The following is a 23,237-nucleotide window of genomic DNA, read 5'->3' on the forward strand; positions in this document are numbered from 1 at the left end:
GTGTCCCCTCGACGATCACCAGTGGTGTACGGCCAGTGTAGGAGAACGCCCCCACACCATGATGCCGGGTGTTGGCCCTGTGTGCCTCGGTCGTATGCAGTCCTGATTGTGGCGCTCACCTGCAAGGCGCCAAACACGCATACGACCATCATTGGCACCAAGGCAGAAGCGACTCTCATCGCTGAAGACGACACGTCTCCATTCGTCCCTCCATTCACGCCTGTCGCGACACCACTGGAGGCGGGCTGCACGATGTTGGGGCGTGAGCGGAAGACGGCCTAACGGTGTGCGGGACCGTATCCCAGCTTAATGGAGACGGTTGCGAATGGTCCTCGCCGATACCCCAGGAGCAACAGTGTCCCTAATTTGCTGGGAAATGGCGGTGCGGTCCCCTACGGCACTGCGTAGGATCCTACGGTCTTGGCGTGCATCCGTGCGTCGCTGCGGTCCGGTCCCAGGTCGACGGGCACGTGCACCTTCCGCCGACCACTGGCGACAACATCGATGTACTGTGGAGACCTCACGCCCCAGGTGTTGAGCAATTCGGCGGTACGACCACCCGGCCTCCCGCATGCCCACTATATGCCCTCGCTCAAAGTCCGTCAACTGCACATACGGTTCACGTCCACGCTGTCGCGGCATGCTACCAGTGTTAAAGACTGCGATGGAGCTCCGTATGCCACGGCAAACTGGCTGACACTGACGGCGGCGGTGCACAAATGCTGCGCAGCTAGCGCCATTCGACGGCCAACACCGCGGTTCCTGGTGTGTCCGCTGTGCCGTGCGTGTGATCATTGCTTGTACAGCCCTCTCGCAGTGTCCGGAGCAAGTATGGTGGGTCTGACACACCGGTGTCAATGTGTTCTTTTTTCCATTTCCAGGAGTGTAAGTATAGAACCTAGGTTAACATCTCTCCACTAGTTGGAGAAATGTGGGCCTCCTCCTCCCCTTACAGCCCTCCTTTCCTCACCGAATGAGCCTTCTGCTGCAATTGCGTTGCTTCCTACCGACCTACACTCGCTTTTTAAAGACATATGCCACTGCAAATGATACTTCCTAACACATTATTCCCCTTTGTTCCTTGTGGGATCCAAATTTTCCTGTCATTTCCAAGGATCTTGATGATTCCAACAGTTGTCGCAATGTTTGACTGATACAAGGTGGTAGTCGTAGTACTACTTATGTTTGAGAAATATTTAACAAGTGGTATATGCAACGCAGAGTCATCGAGGGCCACAAAATTTCTCGTCGGCTGTGACACTATAATGTAATAGCTCTCTTTAGCCATCTAAGTATAGAACCTAGGTTAACATTTCTCCACTAGTTGGAGAAATGTGGGCCTCCTCCTCCCCTTACAGCCCTCCTTTCCTCACCGAATGAGCCTTCTGCTGCAATCGCGTTGCTTCCTACCGACCTACACTCGCTTTTTAAAGACATATGCCACTGCAAATGATACTTCCTAACACATTATTCCCCTTTGTTCCTTGTGGGATCCATATTTTCCTGTCATTTCCAAGGATCTTGATGATTCCAACAGTTGTCGCAATGTTTGACTGACACAAGGTGGTCGTCGTAGTACTACTTACGTTTCAGAAATATTTAACAAGTGGTATATGCAACGCAGAGTCATCGTGAGCCACAAAATTTCTCGTCGGCTGTGTCACTATATTGTAATAGCTCTCTTTAGCCATCTAAGTATAGAACCTTGGTTAACATCTCTCCACTAGTTGGAGAAATGTGGGCCATCCCTCCCCTTACAGCCCTCCTTTCCTCACCGAATGAGCCTTCTGCTGCAATTGCGTTGCTTCCTACCGACCTACACTCGCTTTTTAAAGACATATGCCACTGCAAATGATACTTCCTAACACATTATTCCCCTTTGTTCCTCGTGGGATCCAAATTTTCCTGTCATTTCCAAGGATCTTGATGATTCCAACAGTTGTCGCAATGTTTGACTGACACAAAGTGGTCGTCGTAGTACTACTTATGTTTGAGAAATATTTAACAAGTGGTATATGCAACGCAGAGTCATCGAGGGCCACAAAATTTCTCGTCGGCTGTGTCACTATATTGTAATAGATCTCTTTAGCCATCTACGTATAGAACCTAGGTTAACATCTCTCCACTAGTTGGAGAAATGTGGGCGTCCTCCTCCCCTTACAGCCCTCCTTTCCTCACCGAATGAGCCTTCTGCTGCAATTGCGTTGCTTCCTACCGACCTACACTCGCTTTTTAAAGACATATGCCACTGCAAATGATACTTCCTAACACTTTATTCCCCTTTGTTCCTTGTGGGATCCAAATTTTCCTGTCATTTCCAAGGATCTTGATGATTCCAACAGTTGTCGCAATGTTTGACTGACACAAGGTGGTCGTCGTAGTACTACTTATGTTTCAGAAATATTTAACAAGTGGTATATGCAACGCAGAGTCATCGTGAGCCACAAAATTTCTCGTCGGTTGTGACACTATATTGTAATAGCTCTCTTTAGCCAAATAAGTATAGAACCTAGGTTAACATTTCTCCACTAGTTGAAAAAATGTGGGCCTCCTCCTCCCCTCACAGCCCTCCTTTCCTAACCGAATGAGCCTTCTGCTGCAATTGCGTTGCTTCCTACCGACCTACACTCGCTTTTTAAAGACATATGCCACTGCCAATGATACTTCCTAACACATTTTTCCCCTTTGTTCCTTGTGGGATCCAAATTTTCCTGTCATTTCCAAGGATCTTGATGATTCCAACAGTTGTCGCAATGTTTGACTGATACAAGGTGGTCGTCGTAGTACTACTTATGTTTGAGAAATATTTAACAAGTGGTATTTGCAACGCAGAGTCATCGAGGGCCACAAAATTTCTCGTCGGCTGTGACACTATATTGTAATAGCTCTCTTTAGCCAAAGAAGTATAGAACCTAGGTTAACATCTCTCCACTAGTTGGAGAAATGTGGGCCTCCTCCTCCCCTTACAGCCCTCCTTTCCTCACCGAATGAGCCTTCTGCTGCAATTGCGTTGCTTCCTACCGACCTACACTCGCTTTTTGAAGACATATGCCACTGCAAATGATACTTCCTAACACATTATTCCCCTTTGTTCCTTGTGGGATCCAAATTTTCCTGTCATTTCCAAGGATCTTGATGATTCCAACAGTTGTCGCAATGTTTGACTGATAGAAGGTGGTCGTCGTAGTACTACTTATGTTTGAGAAATATTTAACAAGTGGTATATGCAACGCAGAGTCATCGAGGGCCACAAAATTTCTCGTCGGCTGTGACACTATAATGTAATAGCTCTCTTTAGCCATCTAAGTATAGAACCTAGGTTAACATTTCTCCACTAGTTGGAGAAATGTGGGCCTCCTCCTCCCCTTACAGCCCTCCTTTCCTCACCGAATGAGCCTTCTGCTGCAATCGCGTTGCTTCCTACCGACCTACACTCGCTTTTTAAAGACATATGCCACTGCAAATGATACTTCCTAACACATTATTCCCCTTTGTTCCTTGTGGGATCCATATTTTCCTGTCATTTCCAAGGATCTTGATGATTCCAACAGTTGTCGCAATGTTTGACTGACACAAGGTGGTCGTCGTAGTACTACTTATGTTTCAGAAATATTTAACAAGTGGTATATGCAACGCAGAGTCATCGTGAGCCACAAAATTTCTCGTCGGCTGTGTCACTATATTGTAATAGCTCTCTTTAGCCATCTAAGTATAGAACCTTGGTTAACATCTATCCACTAGTTGGAGAAATGTGGGCCATCCCTCCCCTTACAGCCCTCCTTTCCTCACCGAATGAGCCTTCTGCTGCAATTGCGTTGCTTCCTACCGACCTACACTCGCTTTTTAAAGACATATGCCACTGCAAATGATACTTCCTAACACATTATTCCCCTTTGTTCCTCGTGGGATCCAAATTTTCCTGTCATTTCCAAGGATCTTGATGATTCCAACAGTTGTCGCAATGTTTGACTGACACAAGGTGGTCGTCGTAGTACTACTTATGTTTCAGAAATATTTAACAAGTGGTATATGCAACGCAGAGTCATCGTGAGCCACAAAATTTCTCGTCGGCTGTGACACTATATTGTAATAGCTCTCTTTAGCCAAATAAGTATAGAACCTAGGTTAACATTTCTCCACTAGTTGGAGAAATGTGGCCCTCCTCCTCACCTTACAGCCCTCCTTTCCTAACCGAATGAGCCTTCTGCTGCAATTGCGTTGCTTCCTACCGACCTACACTCGCTTTTTAAAGACATATGCCACTGCCAATGATACTTCCTAACACATTTTTCCCCTTTGTTCCTTGTGGGATCCATATTTTCCTGTCATTTCCAAGGATCTTGATGATTCCAACAGTTGTCGCAATGTTTGACTGATACAAGGTGGTCGTCGTAGTACTACTTATGTTTGAGAAATATTTAACAAGTGGTATATGCAACGCAGAGTCATCGTGAGCCACAAAATTTCTCGTCGGCTGTGACACTATATTGTAATAGCTCTCTTTAGCCAAATAAGTATAGAACCTAGGTTAACATTTCTCCACTAGTTGGAGAAATGTGGCCCTCCTCCTCCCCTTACAGCCCTCCTTTCCTAACCGAATGAGTCTTCTGCTGCAATTGCGTTGCTTCCTACCGACCTACACTCGCTTTTTAAAGACATATGCCACTGCCAATGATACTTCCTAACACATTTTTCCCCTTTGTTCCTTGTGGGATCCATATTTTCCTGTCATTTCCAAGGATCTTGATGATTCCAACAGTTGTCGCAATGTTTGACTGATACAAGGTGGTCGTCATAGTACTACTTATGTTTGAGAAATATTTAACAAGTGGTATATGCAACGCAGAGTCATCGTGAGCCACAAAATTTCTCGTCGGCTGTGACACTATTTTGTAATAGCTCTCTTTAGCCATCTAAGTATAGAACCTAGGTTAACATTTCTCCACTAGTTGGAGAAATGTGGGCCTCCTCCTCCCCTTACAGCCCTCCTTTCCTAACCGAATGAGCCTTCTGCTGCAATTGCGTTGCTTCCTACCGACCTACACTCGCTTTTTAAAGACATATGCCACTGCAAATGATACTTCCTAACACATTATTCCCCTTTGTTCCTTGTGGGATCCAAATTTTCCTGTCATTTCCAAGGATCTTGATGATTCCAACAGTTGTCGCAATGTTTGACTGACACAAGGTGGTCGTCGTAGTACTACTTATGTTTCAGAAATATTTAACAAGTGGTATATGCAACGCAGAGTCATCGTGAGCCACAAAATTTCTCGTCGGCTGTGACACTATATTGTAATAGCTCTCTTTAGCCAAATAAGTATAGAACCTAGGTTAACATTTCTCCACTAGTTGGAGAAATGTGGGCCTCCTCCTCCCCTTACAGCCCTCCTTTCCTAACCGAATGAGCCTTCTGCTGCAATTGCGTTGCTTCCTACCGACCTACACTCGCTTTTTAAAGACATATGCCACTGCAAACGATACTTCCTAACACATTATTCCCCTCTGTTCCTTGTGGGATCCAAATTTTCCTGTCATTTCCAACGATCTTGATGATTTCAACAGTTGTCGCAATGTTTGACTGATACAAGGTGTTCGTCGTAGTACTACTTATGTTTGAGAAATATTTAACAAGTGGTATATGCAACGCAGAGTCATCGAGGGCCACAAAATTTCTCGTCGGCTGTGACACTATTTTGTAATAGCTCTCTTTAGCCATCTAAGTATAGAACCTAGGTTAACATCTCTCCACTAGTTGGAGAAATGTGGGCCTCCTCCTCCCCTTACAGCCCTCCTTTCCTAACCGAATGAGCCTTTTGCTGCAATTGCGTTGCTTCCTACCGACCTACACTCGCTTTTTAAAGACATATGCCACTGCAAATGATACTTCCTAACACATTATTCCCCTTTGTTCCTTGTGGGATCCAAATTTTCCTGTCATTTCCAAGGATCTTGATGATTCCAACAGTTGTCGCAATGTTTGACTGATACAAGGTGGTCGTCGTAGTACTACTTATGTTTCAGAAATATTTAACAAGTGGTATATGCAACGCAGAGTCATCGAGGGCCACAAAATTTCTCGTCGGCTGTGACACTATATTGTAATAGCTCTCTTTAGCCATCTAAGTATAGAACCTAGGTTAACATCTCTCCACTAGTTGGAGAAATGTGGGCCTCCTCCTCCCCTTACAGCCCTCCTTTCCTAACCGAATGAGCCTTTTGCTGCAATTGCGTTGCTTCCTACCGACCTAAACTCGCTTTTTAAAGACATATGCGACTGCAAATGATACTTCCTAACACATTATTCCCCTTTGTTCCTTGTGGGATCCAAATTTTCCTGTCATTTCCAACGATCTTGATGATTTCAACAGTTGTCGCAATGTTTGACTGATACAAGGTGTTCGTCGTAGTACTACTTATGTTTGAGAAATATTTAACAAGTGGTATATGCAACGCAGAGTCATCGAGGGCCACAAAATTTCTCGTCGGCTGTGACACTATTTTGTAATAGCTCTCTTTAGCCATCTAAGTATAGAACCTAGGTTAACATCTCTCCACTAGTTGGAGAAAATTGGGCCTCCTCCTCCTCTTACAGCCCTTCTTTCCTAACCGAATGAGCCTTTTGCTGCAATTGCGTTGCTTCCTACCGACCTAAACTCGCTTTTTAAAGACATATGACACTGCAAATGATACTTCCTAACACATTATTCCCCTTTGTTCCTTGTGGGATCCAAATTTTCCTGTCATTTCCAAGGATCTTGATGATTCCAACAGTTGTCGCAATGTTTGACTGATACAAGGTGGTCGTCGTAGTACTACTTATGTTTCAGAAATATTTAACAAGTGGTATATGCAACGCAGAGTCATCGTGAGCCACAAAATTTCTCGTCGGCTGTGACACTATATTGTAATAGCTCTCTTTAGCCAAATAAGTATAGAACCTAGGTTAACATTTCTCCACTAGTTGGAGAAATGTGGGCCTCCTCCTCCCCTTACAGCCCTCCTTTCCTAACCGAATGAGCCTTCTGCTGCAATTGCGTTGCTTCCTACCGACCTACACTCGCTTTTTAAAGACATATGCCACTGCAAATGATACTTCCTAACACATTATTCCCCTTTGTTCCTTGTGGGATCCAAATTTTCCTGTCATTTCCAACGATCTTGATGATTTCAACAGTTGTCGCAATGTTTGACTGATACAAGGTGTTCGTCGTAGTACTACTTATGTTTGAGAAATATTTAACAAGTGGTATATGCAACGCAGAGTCATCGAGGGCCACAAAATTTCTCGTCGGCTGTGACACTATATTGTAATAGCTCTCTTTAGCCATCTAAGTATAGAACCTAGGTTAACATCTCTCCACTAGTTGGAGAAATGTGGGCCTCCTCCTCCCCTTACAGCCCTCCTTTCCTAACCGAATGAGCCTTTTGCTGCAATTGCGTTGCTTCCTACCGACCTAAACTCGCTTTTTAAAGACATATGCCACTGCAAATGATACTTCCTAACACATTATTCCCCTTTGTTCCTTGTGGGATCCAAATTTTCCTGTCATTTCCAAGGATCTTGATGATTCCAACAGTTGTCGCAATGTTTGACTGATACAAGGTGGTCGTCGTAGTACTACTTATGTTTGAGAAATATTTAACAAGTGGTATATGCAACGCAGAGTCATCGTGAGCCACAAAATTTCTCGTCGGCTGTGACACTATATTGTAATAGCTCTCTTTAGCCATCTAAGTATAGAACCTAGGTTAACATTTCTCCACTAGTTGAAGAAATGTGGGCCTCCTCCTCCCCTTACAGCCCTCCTTTCCTCACCGAATGAGCCTTCTGCTGCAATTGCGTTGCTTCCTACCGACCTAAACTCGCTTTTTAAAGACATATGACACTGCAAATGATACTTCCTAACACATTATTCCCCTTTGTTCCTTGTGGGATCCAAATTTTCCTGTCATTTCCAAGGATCTTGATGATTCCAACAGTTGTCGCAATGTTTGACTGATACAAGGTGGTCGTCGTAGTACTACTTATGTTTGAGAAATATTTAACAAGTGGTATATGCAACGCAGAGTCATCGAGGGCCACAAAATTTCTCGTCGGCTGTGACACTATATTGTAATAGCTCTCTTTAGCCATCTAAGTATAGAACCTAGGTTAACATTTCTCCACTAGTTGGAGAAATGTGGGCCTCCTCCTCCCCTTACAGCCCTCCTTTCCTAACCGAATGAGCCTTCTGCTGCAATTGCGTTGCTTCCTACCGACCTAAACTCGCTTTTTAAAGACATATGCCACTGCAAATGATACTTCCTAACACATTATTCCCCTTTGTTCCTTGTGGGATCCAAATTTTCCTGTCATTTCCAAGGATCTTGATGATTCCAACAGTTGTCGCAATGTTTGACTGATACAAGGTGTTCGTCGTTGTACTACTTATGTTTGAGAAATATTTAACAAGTGGTATATGCAACGCAGAGTCATCGAGGGCCACAAAATTTCTCGTCGGCTGTGACACTATATTGTAATAGCTCTCTTTAGCCATCTAAGTATAGAACCTAGGTTAACATCTCTCCACTAGTTGGAGAAATGTGGGCCTCCTCCTCCCCTTACAGCCCTGCTTTCCTAACCGAATGAGCCTTTTGCTGCAATTGCGTTGCTTCCTACCGACCTAAACTCGCTTTTTAAAGACATATGCCACTGCAAATGATACTTCCTAACACATTATTCCCCTTTGTTCCTTGTGGGATCCAAATTTTCCTGTCATTTCCAAGGATCTTGATGATTCCAACAGTTGTCGCAATGTTTGACTGATACAAGGTGGTCGTCGTAGTACTACTTATGTTTGAGAAATATTTAACAAGTGGTATATGCAACGCAGAGTCATCGAGGGCCACAAAATTTCTCGTCGGCTGTGACACTATATTGTAATAGCTCTCTTTAGCCATCTAAGTATAGAACCTAGGTTAACATCTCTCCACTAGTTGGAGAAATGTGGGCCTCCTCCTCCCCTTACAGCCCTGCTTTCCTAACCGAATGAGCCTTTTGCTGCAATTGCGTTGCTTCCTACCGACCTAAACTCGCTTTTTAAAGACATATGCCACTGCAAATGATACATCCTAACACATTATTCCGCTTTGTTCCTTGTGGGATCCAAATTTTCCTGTCATTTCCAAGGATCTTGATGATTCCAACAGTTGTCGCAATGTTTGACTGATACAAGGTGGTCGTCGTAGTACTACTTATGTTTGAGAAATATTTAACAAGTGGTATATGCAACGCAGAGTCATCGAGGGCCACAAAATTTCTCGTCGGCTGTGACACTATATTGTAATAGCTCTCTTTAGCCATCTAAGTATAGAACCTAGGTTAACATTTCTCCACTAGTTGGAGAAATGTGGGCCTCCTCCTCCCCTTACAGCCCTCCTTTCCTAACCGAATGAGCCTTTTGCTGCAATTGCGTTGCTTCCTACCGACCTAAACTCGCTTTTTAAAGACATATGCCACTGCAAATGATACTTCCTAACACATTATTCCCCTTTGTTCCTTGTGGGATCCAAATTTTCCTGTCATTTCCAAGGATCTTGATGATTCCAACAGTTGTCGCAATGTTTGACTGACACAAGGTGGTCGTCGTAGTACTACTTATGTTTCAGAAATATTTAACAAGTGGTATATGCAACGCAGAGTCATCGTGAGCCACAAAATTTCTCGTCGGCTGTGTCACTATATTGTAATAGCTCTCTTTAGCCATCTAAGTATAGAACCTTGGTTAACATCTCTCCACTAGTTGGAGAAATGTGGGCCATCCCTCCCCTTACAGCCCTCCTTTCCTCACCGAATGAGCCTTCTGCTGCAATTGCGTTGCTTCCTACCGACCTACACTCGCTTTTTAAAGACATATGCCACTGCAAATGATACTTCCTAACACATTATTCCCCTTTGTTCCTCGTGGGATCCAAATTTTCCTGTCATTTCCAAGGATCTTGATGATTCCAACAGTTGTCGCAATGTTTGACTGACACAAGGTGGTCGTCGTAGTACTACTTATGTTTCAGAAATATTTAACAAGTGGTATATGCAACGCAGAGTCATCGTGAGCCACAAAATTTCTCGTCGGCTGTGACACTATATTGTAATAGCTCTCTTTAGCCAAATAAGTATAGAACCTAGGTTAACATTTCTCCACTAGTTGGAGAAATGTGGCCCTCCTCCTCACCTTACAGCCCTCCTTTCCTAACCGAATGAGCCTTCTGCTGCAATTGCGTTGCTTCCTACCGACCTACACTCGCTTTTTAAAGACATATGCCACTGCCAATGATACTTCCTAACACATTTTTCCCCTTTGTTCCTTGTGGGATCCATATTTTCCTGTCATTTCCAAGGATCTTGATGATTCCAACAGTTGTCGCAATGTTTGACTGATACAAGGTGGTCGTCGTAGTACTACTTATGTTTGAGAAATATTTAACAAGTGGTATATGCAACGCAGAGTCATCGTGAGCCACAAAATTTCTCGTCGGCTGTGTCACTATATTGTAATAGCTCTCTTTAGCCATCTAAGTATAGAACCTTGGTTAACATCTCTCCACTAGTTGGAGAAATGTGGGCCATCCCTCCCCTTACAGCCCTCCTTTCCTCACCGAATGAGCCTTCTGCTGCAATTGCGTTGCTTCCTACCGACCTACACTCGCTTTTTAAAGACATATGCCACTGCAAATGATACTTCCTAACACATTATTCCCCTTTGTTCCTCGTGGGATCCAAATTTTCCTGTCATTTCCAAGGATCTTGATGATTCCAACAGTTGTCGCAATGTTTGACTGACACAAGGTGGTCGTCGTAGTACTACTTATGTTTGAGAAATATTTAACAAGTGGTATATGCAACGCAGAGTCATCGTGGGCCACAAAATTTCTCGTCGGCTGTGACACTATATTGTAATAGCTCTCTTTAGCCAAATAAGTATAGAACCTAGGTTAACATTTCTCCACTAGTTGGAGAAATCTGGCCCTCCTCCTCACCTTACAGCCCTCCTTTCCTAACCGAATGAGCCTTCTGCTGCAATTGCGTTGCTTCCTACCGACCTACACTCGCTTTTTAAAGACATATGCCACTGCAAATGATACTTCCTAACACATTATTCCCCTTTGTTCCTCGTGGGATCCAAATTTTCCTGTCATTTCCAAGGATCTTGATGATTCCAACAGTTGTCGCAATGTTTGACCGACACAAGGTGGTCGTCGTAGTACTACTTATGTTTCAGAAATATTTAACAAGTGGTATATGCAACGCAGAGTCATCGTGAGCCACAAAATTTCTCGTCGGCTGTGTCACTATATTGTAATAGCTCTCTTTAGCCATCTAAGTATAGAACCTTGGTTAACATCTCTCCACTAGTTGGAGAAATGTGGGCCATCCCTCCCCTTACAGCCCTCCTTTCCTCAGCGAATGAGCCTTCTGCTGCAATTGCGTTGCTTCCTACCGACCTACACTCGCTTTTTAAAGACATATGCCACTGCAAATGATACTTCCTAACACATTATTCCCCTTTGTTCCTCGTGGGATCCAAATTTTCCTGTCATTTCCAAGGATCTTGATGATTCCAACAGTTGTCGCAATGTTTGACTGACACAAGGTGGTCGTCGTAGTACTACTTATGTTTCAGAAATATTTAACAAGTGGTATATGCAACGCAGAGTCATCGTGAGCCACAAAATTTCTCGTCGGCTGTGACACTATATTGTAATAGCTCTCTTTAGCCAAATAAGTATAGAACCTAGGTTAACATTTCTCCACTAGTTGGAGAAATGTGGCCCTCCTCCTCACCTTACAGCCCTCCTTTCCTAACCGAATGAGCCTTCTGCTGCAATTGCGTTGCTTCCTACCGACCTACACTCGCTTTTTAAAGACATATGCCACTGCAAATGATACTTCCTAACACATTATTCCCCTTTGTTCCTTGTGGGATCCAAATTTTCCTGTCATTTCCAAGGATCTTGATGATTCCAACAGTTGTCGCAATGTTTGACTGATACAAGGTGGTCGTCGTAGTACTACTTATGTTTGAGAAATATTTAACAAGTGGTATATGCAACGCAGAGTCATCGAGGGCCACAAAATTTCTCGTCGGCTGTGACACTATATTGTAATAGCTCTCTTTAGCCATCTAAGTATAGAACCTAGGTTAACATCTCTCCACTAGTTGGAGAAATGTGGGCCTCCTCCTCCCCTTACAGCCCTGCTTTCCTAACCGAATGAGACTTTTGCTGCAATTGCGTTGCTTCCTACCGACCTAAACTCGCTTTTTAAAGACATATGCCACTGCAAATGATACATCCTAACACATTATTCCGCTTTGTTCCTTGTGGGATCCAAATTTTCCTGTCATTTCCAAGGATCTTGATGATTCCAACAGTTGTCGCAATGTTTGACTGATACAAGGTGGTCGTCGTAGTACTACTTATGTTTGAGAAATATTTAACAAGTGGTATATGCAACGCAGAGTCATCGAGGGCCACAAAATTTCTCGTCGGCTGTGACACTATATTGTAATAGCTCTCTTTAGCCATCTAAGTATAGAACCTAGGTTAACATCTCTCCACTAGTTGGAGAAATGTGGGCCTCCTCCTCCCCTTACAGCCCTGCTTTCCTAACCGAATGAGCCTTTTGCTGCAATTGCGTTGCTTCCTACCGACCTAAACTCGCTTTTTAAAGACATATGCCACTGCAAATGATACTTCCTAACACATTATTCCCCTTTGTTCCTTGTGGGATCCAAATTTTCCTGTCATTTCCAAGGATCTTGATGATTCCAACAGTTGTCGCAATGTTTGACTGACACAAGGTGGTCGTCGTAGTACTACTTATGTTTCAGAAATATTTAACAAGTGGTATATGCAACGCAGAGTCATCGTGAGCCACAAAATTTCTCGTCGGCTGTGTCACTATATTGTAATAGCTCTCTTTAGCCATCTAAGTATAGAACCTTGGTTAACATCTCTCCACTAGTTGGAGAAATGTGGGCCATCCCTCCCCTTACAGCCCTCCTTTCCTCACCGAATGAGCCTTCTGCTGCAATTGCGTTGCTTCCTACCGACCTACACTCGCTTTTTAAAGACATATGCCACTGCAAATGATACTTCCTAACACATTATTCCCCTTTGTTCCTCGTGGGATCCAAATTTTCCTGTCATTTCCAAGGATCTTGATGATTCCAACAGTTGTCGCAATGTTTGACTGACACAAGGTGGTCGTCGTAGTACTACTTATGTTTCAGAAATATTTAACAAGTGGTATATGCAACGCAGAGTCATCGTGAGCCACAAAATTTCTCGTCGGCTGTGACACTATATTGTAATAGCTCTCTTTAGCCAAATAAGTATAGAACCTAGGTTAACATTTCTCCACTAGTTGGAGAAATGTGGCCCTCCTCCTCACCTTACAGCCCTCCTTTCCTAACCGAATGAGCCTTCTGCTGCAATTGCGTTGCTTCCTACCGACCTACACTCGCTTTTTAAAGACATATGCCACTGCCAATGATACTTCCTAACACATTTTTCCCCTTTGTTCCTTGTGGGATCCATATTTTCCTGTCATTTCCAAGGATCTTGATGATTCCAACAGTTGTCGCAATGTTTGACTGATACAAGGTGGTCGTCGTAGTACTACTTATGTTTCAGAAATATTTAACAAGTGGTATATGCAACGCAGAGTCATCGTGAGCCACAAAATTTCTCGTCGGCTGTGTCACTATATTGTAATAGCTCTCTTTAGCCATCTAAGTATAGAACCTTGGTTAACATCTCTCCACTAGTTGGAGAAATGTGGGCCATCCCTCCCCTTACAGCCCTCCTTTCCTCAGCGAATGAGCCTTCTGCTGCAATTGCGTTGCTTCCTACCGACCTACACTCGCTTTTTAAAGACATATGCCACTGCAAATGATACTTCCTAACACATTATTCCCCTTTGTTCCTCGTGGGATCCAAATTTTCCTGTCATTTCCAAGGATCTTGATGATTCCAACAGTTGTCGCAATGTTTGACTGACACAAGGTGGTCGTCGTAGTACTACTTATGTTTCAGAAATATTTAACAAGTGGTATATGCAACGCAGAGTCATCGTGAGCCACAAAATTTCTCGTCGGCTGTGACACTATATTGTAATAGCTCTCTTTAGCCAAATAAGTATAGAACCTAGGTTAACATTTCTCCACTAGTTGGAGAAATGTGGCCCTCCTCCTCACCTTACAGCCCTCCTTTCCTAACCGAATGAGCCTTCTGCTGCAATTGCGTTGCTTCCTACCGACCTACACTCGCTTTTTAAAGACATATGCCACTGCAAATGATACTTCCTAACACATTATTCCCCTTTGTTCCTTGTGGGATCCAAATTTTCCTGTCATTTCCAAGGATCTTGATGATTCCAACAGTTGTCGCAATGTTTGACTGATACAAGGTGGTCGTCGTAGTACTACTTATGTTTGAGAAATATTTAACAAGTGGTATATGCAACGCAGAGTCATCGAGGGCCACAAAATTTCTCGTCGGCTGTGACACTATATTGTAATAGCTCTCTTTAGCCATCTAAGTATAGAACCTAGGTTAACATCTCTCCACTAGTTGGAGAAATGTGGGCCTCCTCCTCCCCTTACAGCCCTGCTTTCCTAACCGAATGAGACTTTTGCTGCAATTGCGTTGCTTCCTACCGACCTAAACTCGCTTTTTAAAGACATATGCCACTGCAAATGATACATCCTAACACATTATTCCGCTTTGTTCCTTGTGGGATCCAAATTTTCCTGTCATTTCCAAGGATCTTGATGATTCCAACAGTTGTCGCAATGTTTGACTGATACAAGGTGGTCGTCGTAGTACTACTTATGTTTGAGAAATATTTAACAAGTGGTATATGCAACGCAGAGTCATCGAGGGCCACAAAATTTCTCGTCGGCTGTGACACTATATTGTAATAGCTCTCTTTAGCCATCTAAGTATAGAACCTAGGTTAACATCTCTCCACTAGTTGGAGAAATGTGGGCCTCCTCCTCCCCTTACAGCCCTGCTTTCCTAACCGAATGAGCCTTTTGCTGCAATTGCGTTGCTTCCTACCGACCTAAACTCGCTTTTTAAAGACATATGCCACTGCAAATGATACTTCCTAACACATTATTCCCCTTTGTTCCTTGTGGGATCCAAATTTTCCTGTCATTTCCAAGGATCTTGATGATTCCAACAGTTGTCGCAATGTTTGACTGACACAAGGTGGTCGTCGTAGTACTACTTATGTTTCAGAAATATTTAACAAGTGGTATATGCAACGCAGAGTCATCGTGAGCCACAAAATTTCTCGTCGGCTGTGTCACTATATTGTAATAGCTCTCTTTAGCCATCTAAGTATAGAACCTTGGTTAACATCTCTCCACTAGTTGGAGAAATGTGGGCCATCCCTCCCCTTACAGCCCTCCTTTCCTCACCGAATGAGCCTTCTGCTGCAATTGCGTTGCTTCCTACCGACCTACACTCGCTTTTTAAAGACATATGCCACTGCAAATGATACTTCCTAACACATTATTCCCCTTTGTTCCTCGTGGGATCCAAATTTTCCTGTCATTTCCAAGGATCTTGATGATTCCAACAGTTGTCGCAATGTTTGACTGACACAAGGTGGTCGTCGTAGTACTACTTATGTTTCAGAAATATTTAACAAGTGGTATATGCAACGCAGAGTCATCGTGAGCCACAAAATTTCTCGTCGGCTGTGACACTATATTGTAATAGCTCTCTTTAGCCAAATAAGTATAGAACCTAGGTTAACATTTCTCCACTAGTTGGAGAAATGTGGCCCTCCTCCTCACCTTACAGCCCTCCTTTCCTAACCGAATGAGCCTTCTGCTGCAATTGCGTTGCTTCCTACCGACCTACACTCGCTTTTTAAAGACATATGCCACTGCCAATGATACTTCCTAACACATTTTTCCCCTTTGTTCCTTGTGGGATCCATATTTTCCTGTCATTTCCAAGGATCTTGATGATTCCAACAGTTGTCGCAATGTTTGACTGATACAAGGTGGTCGTCGTAGTACTACTTATGTTTGAGAAATATTTAACAAGTGGTATATGCAACGCAGAGTCATCGTGAGCCACAAAATTTCTCGTCGGCTCCGACACTATATTGTAATAGCTCTCTTTAGCCAAATAAGTATAGAACCTAGGTTAACATTTCTCCACTAGTTGGAGAAATGTGGCCCTCCTCCTCCCCTTACAGCCCTCCTTTCCTCACCGAATGAGTCTTCTGCTGCAATTGCGTTGCTTCCTACCGACCTACACTCGCTTTTTAAAGACATATGCCACTGCCAATGATACTTCCTAACACATTATTCCCCTTTGTTCCTCGTGGGATCCATATTTTCCTGTCATTTCCAAGGATCTTGATGATTCCAACAGTTGTCGCAATGTTTGACTGATACAAGGTGGTCGTCGTAGTACTACTTATGTTTCAGAAATATTTAACAAGTGGTATATGCAACGCAGAGTCATCGTGAGCCACAAAATTTCTCGTCGGCTGTGACACTATATTGTAATAGCTCTCTTTAGCCAAATAAGTATAGAACCTAGGTTAACATTTCTCCACTAGTTGGAGAAATGTGGCCCTCCTCCTCCCCTTACAGCCCTCCTTTCCTAACCGAATGAGTCTTCTGCTGCAATTGCGTTGCTTCCTACCGACCTACACTCGCTTTTTAAAGACATATGCCACTGCCAATGATACTTCCTAACACATTTTTCCCCTTTGTTCCTTGTGGGATCCATATTTTCCTGTCATTTCCAAGGATCTTGATGATTCCAACAGTTGTCGCAATGTTTGACTGATACAAGGTGGTCGTCGTAGTACTACTTATGTTTGAGAAATATTTAACAAGTGGTATATGCAACGCAGAGTCATCGTGAGCCACAAAATTTCTCTTCGGCTGTGACACTATATTGTAATAGCTGTCTTTAGCCATCTACGTAAGTATAGAACCTAGGTTAACATCTCTCCACTAGTTGGAGAAATGTGGGCCTCCTCCTCCCCTTACAGCCCTCCTTTCCTCACCGAATGAGCCTTCTGCTGCAATTGCTTTGCTTCCTACCGACCTACACTCGCTTTTTAAAGACATATGCCACTGCAAATGATACTTCCTAACACATTATTCCCCTTTGTTCCTTGTGGGATCCAAATTTTCCTGTCATTTCCAAGGATCTTGATGATTCCAACAGTTGTCGCAATGTTTGACTGATACAAGGTGGTCGTCATAGTACTACTTATGTTTGAGAAATATTTAACAAGTGGTATATGCAACGCAGAGTCATCGTGAGCCACAAAATTTCTCGTCGGCTGTGACACTATTTTGTAATAGCTCTCTTTAGCCATCTAAGTATAGAACATAGGTTAACATCTCTCCACTAGTTGGAGAAATGTGGGCCTCCTCCTCCCCTTACAGCCCTCCTTTCCTAACCGAATGAGCCTTCTGCTGCAATTGCGTTGCTTCCTACCGACCTACACTCGCTTTTTAAAGACATATGCCACTGCAAATGATACTTCCTAACACATTATTCCCCTTTGTTCCTTGTGGGATCCAAATTTTCCTGTCATTTCCAAGGATCTTGATGATTCCAACAGTTGTCGCAATGTTTGACCGACACAAGGTGGTCGTCGTAGTACTACTTATGTTTCAGAAATATTTAACAAGTGGTATATGCAACGCAGAGTCATCGTGAGCCACAAAATTTCTCGTCGGCTGTGACACTATACTGTAATAGCTCTCTTTAGCCAAATAAGTATAGAACCTAGGTTAACATTTCTCCACTAGTTGGAGAAATGTGGGCCTCCTCCTCCCCTTACAGCCCTCCTTTCCTAACCGAATGAGCCTTCTGCTGCAATTGCGTTGCTTCCTACCGACCTACACTCGCTTTTTAAAGACATATGCCACTGCAAACGATACTTCCTAACACATTATTCCCCTTTGTTCCTTGTGGGATCCAAATTTTCCTGTCATTTCCAAGGATCTTGATGATTCCAACAGTTGTCGCAATGTTTGACTGATACAAGGTGGTCGTCGTAGTACTACTTATGTTTCAGAAATATTTAACAAGTGGTATATGCAACGCAGAGTCATCGAGGGCCACAAAATTTCTCGTCGGCTGTGACACTATATTGTAATAGCTCTCTTTAGCCATCTAAGTATAGAACCTAGGTTAACATCTCTCCACTAGTTGGAGAAATGTGGGCCTCCTCCTCCCCTTACAGCCCTCCTTTCCTAACCGAATGAGCCTTTTGCTGCAATTGCGTTGCTTCCTACCGACCTAAACTCGCTTTTTAAAGACATATGCGACTGCAAATGATACTTCCTAACACATTATTCCCCTTTGTTCCTTGTGGGATCCAAATTTTCCTGTCATTTCCAACGATCTTGATGATTTCAACAGTTGTCGCAATGTTTGAATGATACAAGGTGTTCGTCGTAGTACTACTTATGTTTGAGAAATATTTAACAAGTGGTATATGCAACGCAGAGTCATCGAGGGCCACAAAATTTCTCGTCGGCTGTGACACTATTTTGTAATAGCTCTCTTTAGCCATCTAAGTATAGAACCTAGGTTAACATCTCTCCACTAGTTGGAGAAAATTGGGCCTCCTCCTCCTCTTACAGCCCTTCTTTCCTAACCGAATGAGCCTTTTGCTGCAATTGCGTTGCTTCCTACCGACCTAAACTCGCTTTTTAAAGACATATGCCACTGCAAATGATACTTCCTAACACATTATTCCCCTTTGTTCCTTGTGGGATCCAAATTTTCCTGTCATTTCCAAGGATCTTGATGATTCCAACAGTTGTCGCAATGTTTGACTGATACAAGGTGGTCGTCGTAGTACTACTTATGTTTCAGAAATATTTAACAAGTGGTATATGCAACGCAGAGTCATCGTGAGCCACAAAATTTCTCGTCGGCTGTGACACTATATTGTAATAGCTCTCTTTAGCCAAATAAGTATAGAACCTAGGTTAACATTTCTCCACTAGTTGGAGAAATGTGGGCCTCCTCCTCCCCTTACAGCCCTCCTTTCCTAACCGAATGAGCCTTCTGCTGCAATTGCGTTGCTTCCTACCGACCTACACTCGCTTTTTAAAGACATATGCCACTGCAAATGATACTTCCTAACACATTATTCCCCTTTGTTCCTTGTGGGATCCAAATTTTCCTGTCATTTCCAACGATCTTGATGATTTCAACAGTTGTCGCAATGTTTGACTGATACAAGGTGTTCGTCGTAGTACTACTTATGTTTCAGAAATATTTAACAAGTGGTATATGCAACGCAGAGTCATCGAGGGCCACAAAATTTCTCGTCGGCTGTGACACTATATTGTAATAGCTCTCTTTAGCCATCTAAGTATAGAACCTAGGTTAACATCTCTCCACTAGTTGGAGAAATGTGGGCCTCCTCCTCCCCTTACAGCCCTCCTTTCCTAACCGAATGAGCCTTTTGCTGCAATTGCGTTGCTTCCTACCGACCTAAACTCGCTTTTTAAAGACATATGCCACTGCAAATGATACTTCCTAACACATTATTCCCCTTTGTTCCTTGTGGGATCCAAATTTTCCTGTCATTTCCAAGGATCTTGATGATTCCAACAGTTGTCGCAATGTATGACTGACACAAGGTGGTCGTCGTAGTACTACTTATGTTTGAGAAATATTTAACAAGTGGTATATGCAACGCAGAGTCATCGTGAGCCACAAAATTTCTCGTCGGCTGTGACACTATATTGTAATAGCTCTCTTTAGCCAAGTAAGTATAGAACCTAGGTTAACATTTCTCCACTAGTTGGAGAAATGTGGGCCTCCTCCTCCCCTTACAGCCCTCCTTTCCTCACCGAATGAGCCTTCTGCTGCAATTGCGTTGCTTCCTACCGACCTACACTCGCTTTTTAAAGACATATGCCACTGCAAATGATACATCCTAACACATTATTCCGCTTTGTTCCTTGTGGGATCCAAATTTTCCTGTCATTTCCAAGGATCTTGATGATTCCAACAGTTGTCGCAATGTTTGACTGATACAAGGTGGTCGTCGTAGTACTACTTATGTTTGAGAAATATTTAACAAGTGGTATATGCAACGCAGAGTCATCGAGGGCCACAAAATTTCTCGTCGGCTGTGACACTATATTGTAATAGCTCTCTTTAGCCATCTAAGTATAGAACCTAGGTTAACATTTCTCCACTAGTTGGAGAAATGTGGGCCTCCTCCTCCCCTTACAGCCCTCCTTTCCTAACCGAATGAGCCTTCTGCTGCAATTGCGTTGCTTCCTACCGACCTAAACTCGCTTTTTAAAGACATATGCCACTGCAAATGATACTTCCTAACACATTATTCCCCTTTGTTCCTTGTGGGATCCAAATTTTCCTGTCATTTCCAAGGATCTTGATGATTTCAACAGTTGTCGCAATGTTTGACTGATACAAGGTGTTCGTCGTTGTACTACTTATGTTTGAGAAATATTTAACAAGTGGTATATGCAACGCAGAGTCATCGAGGGCCACAAAATTTCTCGTCGGCTGTGACACTATATTGTAATAGCTCTCTTTAGCCATCTAAGTATAGAACCTAGGTTAACATCTCTCCACTAGTTGGAGAAATGTGGGCCTCCTCCTCCCCTTACAGCCCTGCTTTCCTAACCGAATGAGCCTTTTGCTGCAATTGCGTTGCTTCCTACCGACCTAAACTCGCTTTTTAAAGACATATGCCACTGCAAATGATACTTCCTAACACATTATTCCCCTTTGTTCCTTGTGGGATCCAAATTTTCCTGTCATTTCCAAGGATCTTGATGATTCCAACAGTTGTCGCAATGTTTTACTGATACAAGGTGGTCGTCGTAGTACTACTTATGTTTGAGAAATATTTAACAAGTGGTATATGCAACGCAGAGTCATCGAGGGCCACAAAATTTCTCGTCGGCTGTGACACTATATTGTAATAGCTCTCTTTAGCCATCTAAGTATAGAACCTAGGTTAACATTTCTCCACTAGTTGGAGAAATGTGGGCCTCCTCCTCCCCTTACAGCCCTCCTTTCCTAACCGAATGAGCCTTCTGCTGCAATTGCGTTGCTTCCTACCGACCTAAACTCGCTTTTTAAAGACATATGCCACTGCAAATGATACTTCCTAACACATTATTCCCCTTTGTTCCTTGTGGGATCCAAATTTTCCTGTCATTTCCAAGGATCTTGATGATTCCAACAGTTGTCGCAATGTTTTACTGATACAAGGTGTTCGTCGTAGTACTACTTATGTTTGAGAAATATTTAACAAGTGGTATATGCAACGCAGAGTCATCGAGGGCCACAAAATTTCTCGTCGGCTGTGACACTATATTGTAATAGCTCTCTTTAGCCATCTAAGTATAGAACCTAGGTTAACATTTCTCCACTAGTTGGAGAAATGTGGGCCTCCTCCTCCCCTTACAGCCCTCCTTTCCTAACCGAATGAGCCTTCTGCTGCAATTGCGTTGCTTCCTACCGACCTAAACTCGCTTTTTGAAGACATATGCCACAGCAAGTGATACTTCCTAACACATTAATCGATGTTGTTCCTTGTGGGTTCCAAATTTTCCTGTCATTTCCAAGGATCTTGATGATTGCAACAGTTGTCGCAATGTTTGACTGATACAAGGTGGTCGTCGTAGTACTACTTATGTTTGAGAAATATTTAACAAGTGGTATATGCAACTCAGAGTCATCGAGGGCCACAAAATTTCTCGTCCGCTGTGACACTATAATGTAATAGGTCTCTTTAGCCATCTAAGTATAGAACCTAGGTTAACATTTCTCCACTAGTTGGAGAAATGTGGGCCTCCTCCTCCCCTTACAGCCCTCCTTTCCTAACCGAATGAGCCTTCTGCTGCAATTGCGTTGTTTCCTACCGACCTAAACTCGCTTTTTGAAGACATATGCCACAGCAAGTGATACTTCCTAACACATTAATCGATGTTGGTCCTTGTGGGTTCCAAATTTTCCTGTCATTTCCAAGGATCTTGATGATTGCAACAGTTGTCGCAATGTTTGACTGATACAAGGTGGTCGTCGTAGTACTACTTATGTTTGAGAAATATTTAACAAGTGGTATATGCAACGCAGAGCCATCGTGAGCCTCAAAATTTCTCGTCGGCTGTGACACTATAATGTAATAGCTCTCTTTAGCCATCTAAGTATAGAACCTAGGTTAACATTTCTCCACTAGTTGGAGAAATGTGGGCCTCCTCCTCCCCTTACAGCCCTCCTTTCCTAACCGAATGAGCCTTCTGCTGCAATTGCGTTGTTTCCTACCGACCTAAACTCGCTTTTTGAAGACATATGCCACAGCAAGTGATACTTCCTAACACATTAATCGATGTTGGTCCTTGTGGGTTCCAAATTTTCCTGTCATTTCCAAGGATCTTGATGATTGCAACAGTTGTCGCAATGTTTGACTGATACAAGGTGGTCGTCGTAGTACTACTTATGTTTGAGAAATATTTAACAAGTGGTATATGCAACGCAGAGCCATCGTGAGCCTCAAAATTTCTCGTCGGCTGTGACACTATAATGTAATAGCTCTCTTTAGCCATCTAAGTATAGAACCTAGGTTAACATTTCTCCACTAGTTGGAGAAATGTGGGCCTCCTCCTCCCCTTACAGCCCTCCTTTCCTAACCGAATGAGCCTTCTGCTGCAATTGCGTTGTTTCCTACCGACCTAAACTCGCTTTTTGAAGACATATGCCACAGCAAGTGATACTTCCTAACACATTAATCGATGTTGTTCTTGTGGGTTCCAAATTTTCCTGTCATTTCCAAGGATCTTGATGATTCCAACAGTTGTCGCAATGTTTGACTGATACAAGGTGGTCGTCGTAGTACTACTTATGTTTGAGAAATATTTAACAAGTGGTATATGCAACGCAGAGCCATCGTGAGCCTCAAAATTTCTCGTCGGCTGTGACACTATAATGTAATAGCTCTCTTTAGCCATCTAAGTATAGAACCTAGGTTAACATTTCTCCACTAGTTGGAGAAATGTGGGCCTCCTCCTCCCCTTACAGCCCTCCTTTCCTCACCGAATGAGCCTTCTGCTGCAATTGCGTTGCTTCCTACCGACCTACACTCGCTTTTTAAAGACATATGCCACTGCAAATGATACATCCTAACACATTATTCCGCTTTG

This window comes from Schistocerca cancellata, chromosome 10, assembly GCF_023864275.1.
Source record: "Schistocerca cancellata isolate TAMUIC-IGC-003103 chromosome 10, iqSchCanc2.1, whole genome shotgun sequence".
NCBI classification, from domain to species: Eukaryota; Metazoa; Arthropoda; class Insecta; order Orthoptera; family Acrididae; genus Schistocerca; species Schistocerca cancellata.